The following is an 8,506-nucleotide window of genomic DNA, read 5'->3' as shown; positions in this document are numbered from 1 at the left end:
TAATAATGAGAATAGAAACTAGCCTCGGCCCAACAATTCCAGCCAAAAGCAATTCCCTCCCGAGTTAAATGACGTGGACATGATTAATGCTACCCACGTCACCAAGATGGAGAGGAAGCATGCACTCTGCAATATGTATGCCTTGGAGCTCACTGAACAAAAGTACAACCCATGGTTGAAGATCCCAGTCATATTCGATTGACGATACCACCACGATAGTATGATGTCGTTGGTCCTTGGTCCTATTGGTGATGGCTTTCACATGACCCGAGTCTTATTTTTTTTTTGGAATGTTGGTAGCTTGGCTACCAAATGAATTGATCAGAGGAGAAAAAGCGTAAGTACAACCGCCCGAGCTGGGCAAGCACCCACCGAAGGTGAGGTGCCGCTAAAAAAGCGAAACAGGAAGAACGAAGAGAAGAGAAAGGAAAAAAAGAAAGATCAGACCAGACCCGCACATGGGTCCTCAGCCTGGATCAAAGGGTATCCCAGCACCCGCCATATTCCACAGGATGATCTCGTCCTTAATTCTGTTAATGAAGGCATCCTCACTCATGCATTCCTTCTTAAAAATACGCCTGTTCCGCTCACGTGAGATCTGCCAAATCGTGAGATACATGATGGAGAGCAGTCCTTTCCTCTTCCGCATTGTCTCCATGGAAACACATTTTTGCAGCCATGTCGCGAAGTTTTGCTGTCCACTCCACCTCGTCGGCTGCAGCGAAGGTAAACCAGCCTTAACCGCTGTCCAGATCCAAATCCTCCTTGACTAGGGGCATTCTGTGAATAGATGCATGGGCGTTTCGAGGCTACACTCACATAATTGGCAGAAGTATTCATTATCGCACCCTCTCGGCAGCGGTGCATCAGCCATCATGATTTTCCCAAGCATGACTGTCCAAACGAAGAATCTACAATTCCCTAGCGCCCATGCTTGTCAGATGAGGTCGAAACCATCCCTGGATGTTGTTCCCTCAAATTGTAGCGCATATGCTGACCGCGGACTGTATTCTCCGTTGGTAGCAAATCTCCAAGTAATCTCATCCTGCTGCCCGACCTGGAGCATGACCCTATCCACCCTATTTGCCAGGTTTGATAACTCGTTGGTCATGTCCTCCGTTAGACCATGCGCAAGGTCGTTTAGCCACGTGTCCCTGAACAGCGCGTCGTGTACAGATCTGTTTTTTCGGGTGGCAATCTTGTACAGACCAGGTGCAACCACCTTAGGGCATTCCCCAAATAGCCATCTGTCATTCCAAAATTGTGCTGACCTCCCGTCCCCAATGGTAATGGTAGTGGCCATGGAAAAAAGGGAGCGGTCCTTGCTATCACACGGTACCGAAAAGCGTACCCATGGGCGATCAGGTTTGTGCCAAGCTAGCCAAAGCCATCGCAGTCGAAGGGCTGCACCAAAATATTTTAGATTTAACACTCCGAGGCCCCCAAGGTGCTTTGGCCTACATATCTGGTTCCACCCCACTTTACATTGACCTCCCGTGCAGGAGTCGGAGCCCGCCCACAGCCATGCTCGCGCAGACCTGACCAATAGCTTCTGCGCCCATATTGGAAGTTTAAAAACCGACATCCAGTACATGGCAAGGGGAATCAGGTTGGCTTTGAGCAGAACTAGCCGCCCACTTTTGGCCATTAGGTTTCCTTTCCAGCATGCAGACCTGCTGGCAAACTTGAGAATGAAGGGGTCGAGCTGAGCTTTTGTGAGCCCTTTTAGGGACAAGGGCAGACCTAAGTAGGTGGTGGGAAGCGTTTTGACCATGATGTTGAGAGGTGCTAGGATGGTTGAAAGGTCCAGGCCAGCACACCTTACAGGGAAAGCCGAGCTCTTAGCACAATTTATATGCAGACCCGAAGCTGGCCCAAAGCAGTCCAGCAACCGCTTGACCATTCTCGCGTCTGTTTCTACTTGGTTTATGAAAATGGCTACATCATTTGCATAGAAGGAGAACCGCATGAGCTTTCTTCTCCCTGGCAGTGGTGATAACACGCCGTCCTCCGTGGCCAGATCGAACAGTCGTTGCATTGGTTCCATCGCGAGGATAAACAGAAAGGGGGAGATTGGATCCCCTTGTCTGAGACCCCTGTGATGGCGGATGGGGTCGGACTGCTCGCCATTTATGAGAATGCGCGATGAAGATGTGCATAACAACATTGCAATCCATTCCCGCCATCGCTCCCCAAACCCCCTTGCCTGTAGCACATTAAGAATGTACGTCCAAGAGACTGAGTCAAAGGCCTTGGCAATATCCAGTTTAAGCAGGACTGACGGCTTCTTGGTCCTATACATGTGGCGTAATGTGTTCTGGATGTATAGAAAGTTTTCTTGTATGCTGATAAACGCACTTTGGCATTGGTTAACCAGGCATTCCATTTTTGGGCTCAACCGCCGTGCTAGAATCTTTGTGAACAATTTCATCAGGCTGTGAATTAGTGAGATTGGTCTAAAATCATTCACTACATGGGCACCAGGCTTCTTGGGTATGAGCACAATCAAACCCTTGTTTACACGTTGCATCCCTTTGCTGTCCATTTGATGAAGTTGTTGAAGCGCGACCTGCACATCTAGCTTGATAACCTCCCAGCAAGCCCGAAAGAATCCACCGGAGAAGCCATCGGGTCCAGGTGCCTTCTCGGTAGGCATGTCATTGATCGCCTCCTTAATCTCCTCAAGGGAGAACTCCTCTTCCAAATCTGACAGGTCAACATGGTCAAGGTCCAAAGCTTCCCAGTTAAGAGAAGTTGCCGTAGGCTGCTGAGTGCCAAAGATGCTCAAGAAATGGTCATGAGCAAGCTTATGCATCTCAACCGTGGTCGATACGGCTCCTGCCGGGCCGTGCAGGACGTGAATCAAATTTCTGTTGCGCCTGGCGTTGGCCTTCCTTTGGAAAAATTTGGTATTGGCATCCCCTGCTTTCAACCACAACACCCTACTCCGCTGTCTGATTTTGATTTTGAGGAGCACCGCAAGACCTAAGGATCTTGATTTCAGGTTAGCGCGCAGCCCCCTTTCCGAGGCCGATAGTTGCCTGAGATCTTGCACCGCATCAAGCTGGAGAATGATCTCCGTGACCGTGGCAAGTTGCCGCTGCACGTCTCCTACTAGCGTGCGGCTCCATCGCTGCAGGGCTTTGCTGAGCTGTCTCAGCTTGAGGTCAAGCGTGGTCAAAGGGCATCTCTGGCCGGCCTGCTCATTCCAGGATTGCGCCACTACCTGATGGAAACCAGCAATGTAGTGCCAGTATGATTCAAAACGGAAACGTCTATTTGTTTTAGCATGCGCAACATTGATTAACAGGAGGGGGCAATGATCAGAGATGCCAGATGCTTGCGGAAGCAGCCTGACCATCGGGAAAAGCATCTCCCAGTCTACGTTGCAGAATGCACGATCTGGCCTAACCAGCGTTGGATTCGTTTGCTCATTGCTCCAGGTGAACCTACGGCCAATTAGCTGCAATTCATGCAGGCATGATCTATTGAGCGTGCGACGGAACTTGGTCATCCATGTTCGACATATCCGATTATTGCTTTTGTCCCTTGGGTCGGTGATCAGATTAAAATCTCCGATTTGCAGCCAAGGTTCCGTCATGGTGTTATGAATGTCCGCTAGCTCGTTAAGAAACGCCTGCTTTATCTGTGCGTCGTGAGGAGCATAAACCGTTGTCAAAGACCACTGCTCGCCCCCACCAATTGGGCAGAAGGAGACCGTCATCGAGAAAGAACGCAGGTTCACGGAAGCTGCCCTGAAGCGGTCACCACGCCAGCAAAGCAGAATGCCGCCCCTGGTACCCTGCGCTGGTAGGGCGACGTGGCTGTCGAACCCATTCCCAACTATTTCTCTCCTGTCAGCATCGGACACCGCCGCCAGTTTTGATTCCTGCAGGCAGATCATTGAGCAGCCGAGAGGGCTGATCAGCGCGCGGGTTGACGCGCGCCTGGTGCTATTATTTAGACCTCGAACGTTCCAACTAAGAAGGGAAAGTTGTTCATTCATAGGAAACAAACAGGCCGCGGAGGTTCAAAGTCAAAGCAAACAAGCGAGATACATGACGAAGCCGTAGCTTCGCCCGGCGGCCAAAAAGGCACCCAGTACTGCAGATCATAATGCAACTAATCATGGAAAAACGAAATACTGTTGTTAGAAGGCGCAAAGACTCATATCTCAGGCTGCGCTGCCCGCCAGCTCCTCCAGAATCGCTTGGAGCTCGGCGTCAGGCAGCTGCAGCTGTGACGGGGAGGATAGCCCGGCTATGCTTGCCAACTTGTTGACGTTCTCAGGCGGCATCAGGGAGCGGAAGAAATGCAGGTACTTAAGCAGGGTGTTGTCGGAGAACTCGTCAGGGCGCGCGATGAAGCCTAGCTCCACACTGATTGCTGCCTGTGCACGTCTGGATGACGACAGATTTGATTTGAGACGCTGCAGCCTTGAGCTCTGTCTGGCACCCCTTACCACACTAAGAATACACTGCCTGAGAGGCCTTGGCAACGGCGTCGCAGCCGGTGCAGCGCCGAGGATGGATTTAGATAGCAGGGAAGCAATTTTACTGATGAATAGCTGCTGCTCATTGATCTGCAGGGTGGACACCTTGTCCGTGATCGCCATGAGCAGCCCCGGACCAGACAAATTGACGTCAGCTAAAGCTTTTCCCGCACACACTTCTTCCACACATTGCATAGGAGAAATATCAGCATCAAGACCGGCCTGCACACCACCGCTAAATCCCGTGGCCGGGCCAAAAGTCAGCGGCCAACCATCATATCCGCAGGATCCCAGCTGCGGCCACGAGGGCTGCACCACTGGCCAACATGGCATCCAATATGGGAACCAGTCTTCGGTTGGCGCCGCATTCCAGATGGGCTGCATCAGTCCTTCATGCATAGGCATATTGACAGAGGTCTCAACTGCCTAGTCCAGAGACGGAGGAAAGGGGGGCAGCTCATATGCTTCCTGTGGCGGCGCGGGAGGGGATGGCACCAGCACTGTCGCCTCGGCCATGGGACGCTGCTCTACTGGTTCGGACCACATAGACATCAGCTCTGAACCAGTTTGATCCCAAGCGAAGGGGTCAAGGATGGACATGTCCTGTTGCAACGCTCCAATGTCGTGCTGGACAGCATCCCTCCCAGCCGCATGCATGTCTGGCACCACCGATCCTTGCGCTAAGGCAGCCTCAGTCACCACAAGGCCATGGCGAACCTTATCTTGCGAACCTTGCTTGTCGCCCTGCCCCTCCACGCGACTCTGCTCATCTGCCCTACCAGGGGCCATATGCAAGCTCGGCGGCTTGCTCTGCAGAACTGGCAACGGGAGGACCTGATCATCATTGCTGATGCATCTGTCCAGACTATCGGTCTCCGCCCTTTCCTCCGGGTTGTGAGGCAGCATCCCCGCGTGCTGTATCGCGTCAGCGGTCCGCAACTCGTGCTGAACCAGCTTCCTCTTCCCCTAAGCTGGTGTGACATGGCTGACCACCAGCCCCCGCTCTTCCCGTGCAGACTGCTCCTGCTGTACACCGCTGGCAACTCCGGCAGTGTCCACAGCGCGATGACGGCGGTGCCTCCTTGGCTCCGGCTCTCTACTCGCAGTGTCCCATCACATAGCCTGCTCGCGCATGGTGTGAAAGAAACGTTTGCGCACCCCACCCCGGGAGCCCCGCCGGCGTCTGCTGCTGCTACCTCCTGCATCCCCCTCTTCATCATCACTTTGACGATCAGCAAGGCGGTTGGAGCAGGCACTAGCTTATAAGGCCCTGCCTTCCCCATCCTTCACGCCAAACACCCACTTGCCCTTGAACCGGTAAGTGCGCGGCCAGGCAGAACATTCCTTGCGGCCCGGGGAGGTCGGCGTGAAATCCTTGATGACATCCAGGTGAATAAGCACTGGGAACGATGGCCCCTCTCTGCCCTCCTCTGCCGGCGTTCCTCTCGACAAGAAATCTCTTGGACGAACAAAGTCTGGCCTCTGCAAAACAGTGAAATCTGCAGCCCGCGGGATCTTGTACGGATGCCAAGTCCAAAGCCAAGCAAACAGCGCAGCGCAGTTGGCCTTTGTGGTGGACTGACGCTCAATCAGATCTAGCTCGCAATCCTTGCCGAGGACTTCCTTGATGCTATCCCAGTCCCAAGCTGTGAGCGGCAGCTTCTCGATCGCGACACGACAGTAGTAGCGCCAGATGCGGCTAGTACCTGCCGGTGGAAGCCATGGCCTGAGCTTGAACATCACTCCTGCTACGCTAATGCTCCGCCTCTCGAGCGCCATGTCTCTTTGAGCTGGCTGGAACATAGTGAGGAGGAAATCCTCGGGGAAGAACGGCGCGACGACGAAATCACTGGCCGGGAACTGCAGCTCTCTCTCCACCGCCCTTGCAACCAAATCTACCGATATCCCCGAGAAATGCCCGACCGCCGTCTGGACCAGCGCCGAAGAGCGGAGCCGATGGGCCTCGGCCTCCATTGCCGGCGTGCCCACCACCTTGCAGCTGGAGGAGGCCGGCCTCCGGAGCGCCTCCCTCGGAACGTAGGCCATTGCCACCTTGTGCCACGCCGGCGTACCTTGCCCAGTGGCAGGAGCCCGGACAACAGCCGCGGACACGACCGGGACCGCACCAACTTTGGCCGGCCCAGCAGTAGCAGAAGGAGGACTTGGGGGCGTCGTCGCTGATGGAGCAGCTGGGCTTTTCGGCTTCGGCACTGGCTCAGCTTGACTAGAGGAAGCGGGTAGGGATGGCAATGGGTACCCATTACCCACGTACCCTACGGGTAAAAACCGTATTAGTGTAAGGGTATGGGACAAAAACTTACCCATGGGTATATAAATAGGAAAATCTGAAACCCATCGGGTAGAGCGGGTACGGGTATGGGATCATATAACCCATACCCATATACCCATGTACCCATATAGAATCTACGTAAACACAAAATTATCTCTACAATCTACACTATGTCAGTAATTTATGAATTGAAAGTGTATGTCTATGTGTTATTATTTATGACTATATGATGTTGTTTTGTAAGTATGTGTTGTAGTTATAATCTATCTTTGTAAACTATATGATACAATGCATTTTATAACTACAAGTTTTTTAGATTGATGTTTTGCAAATATGGGTAATTTTACTCGCGGGTACCCGTCTACCGTGTCGGGTAACGGGTATGGGAAAGAATTGTACCCGTTGACGGGTATGGGTAAGGGTAATGGGTAATATCAGACGGGACGTGTAAGGGTATGGAGAGGCTCCACCCGTACCCATACCTTGTGGGTGCCATCCCTCGAAGCGGGTGACTTTCTTCTCAGGCGCACATCGCAGCCCCGCTCGAGATGGCCAGGACGTTTGCAGGAGTAGCAGGTCAAAGGATCTCTGCACTGGAATGACTTGTGTCTTGAGCCCAGGCAGCGGAAACAAACGTTGCCAAATCTCTTCTTGAATGCCTCTGAGGCCGTCGCAGCAGCAGATCCGGGGCGATAATGGCGGATAGAACTCGGAACCGAGGCGGCCTTGCGGGCCTGCAGCCGTGCGAGCGCCGCGACACGCCGAGAGACGACCTCTGTCCATGGCGCAGCATCCCCCTCCCGTATTGAAGGCGAAGGGGAATGGATCCCCGGAGCAGCCGCCGAGATCAACGTCCCAGCACCCACCGCAGATCCGGCAGAGGGAAACCTCGGGCGGTGCGGCTGGCGGATGGGCGCGGGCGCAGCCCCAACGCCCGGGCCAACCACGAGGGATCTGAGCCGCGGCCTGGCGGGGGCAGCCACCTTCGCTGCCCAAGAAGGGGCGGGAGAACCTGCGGCGGCCGGCAGATCGGCAGGCAGAAGGCTAGAAGGGGGATGAGGGAGTTACTCACCTGGATCTGGGCATTCGCAACCTCCCACAGCGCCACACAGGGCAGCACCCTCCCGAAGATCTGATCCGTAATGGCAGGGGTCTTGATGGCTGCAGCCTTGCCCACCTCGCGTAGGGCGATGCAGGGGAAGACGCGGCCCGAGGCGCCATCAATGAAGGCCGGAGGCACGACGGAGGCCGCGGCTCCCGCGCCATCAATGAAGGAAGGGGGGGGGGGGGTGGCAGGGGCGGCCGCCGCCGCAGGAGGGGCTGGAGGCGGGTTCATGGCGGTGGTAAGCTCTCACTCTTTCGGGACACACGACTCTGTGGTGAACGTTACCCGAGTCTTAATGGATGGCGGCAATAGTAGCTTCTATATGCTGACACTGGCAAGAAAGTGCATATTTACCTAGCATGGATCCATCCTAGTAATATCATATTTATAGGTATAATACTGGGCGTGGCTGCAATTTTCTTGGGCACGGTAATACTGGATGTAGTGTTTGGTACGCCCGACAACTACCTCATTGAATACTTGAGATTTGATATTGTTCCCTTAAGGAGTGGCTATGACGCACTCCTCGGGAGGACTGCCTTCTCCCGTTTCTACGTTGTCCCACACTATGCCTATCTAAAGCTAAAGCTGTCGGGGCCAAAAGGTTTCATCATGGTGA

The sequence above is a fragment of the Hordeum vulgare genome, chromosome 6H, assembly GCF_904849725.1.
Source record: "Hordeum vulgare subsp. vulgare chromosome 6H, MorexV3_pseudomolecules_assembly, whole genome shotgun sequence".
In the NCBI taxonomy this organism is placed as follows: domain Eukaryota; kingdom Viridiplantae; phylum Streptophyta; class Magnoliopsida; order Poales; family Poaceae; genus Hordeum; species Hordeum vulgare.
This window is presented reverse-complemented; position numbering follows the sequence as displayed.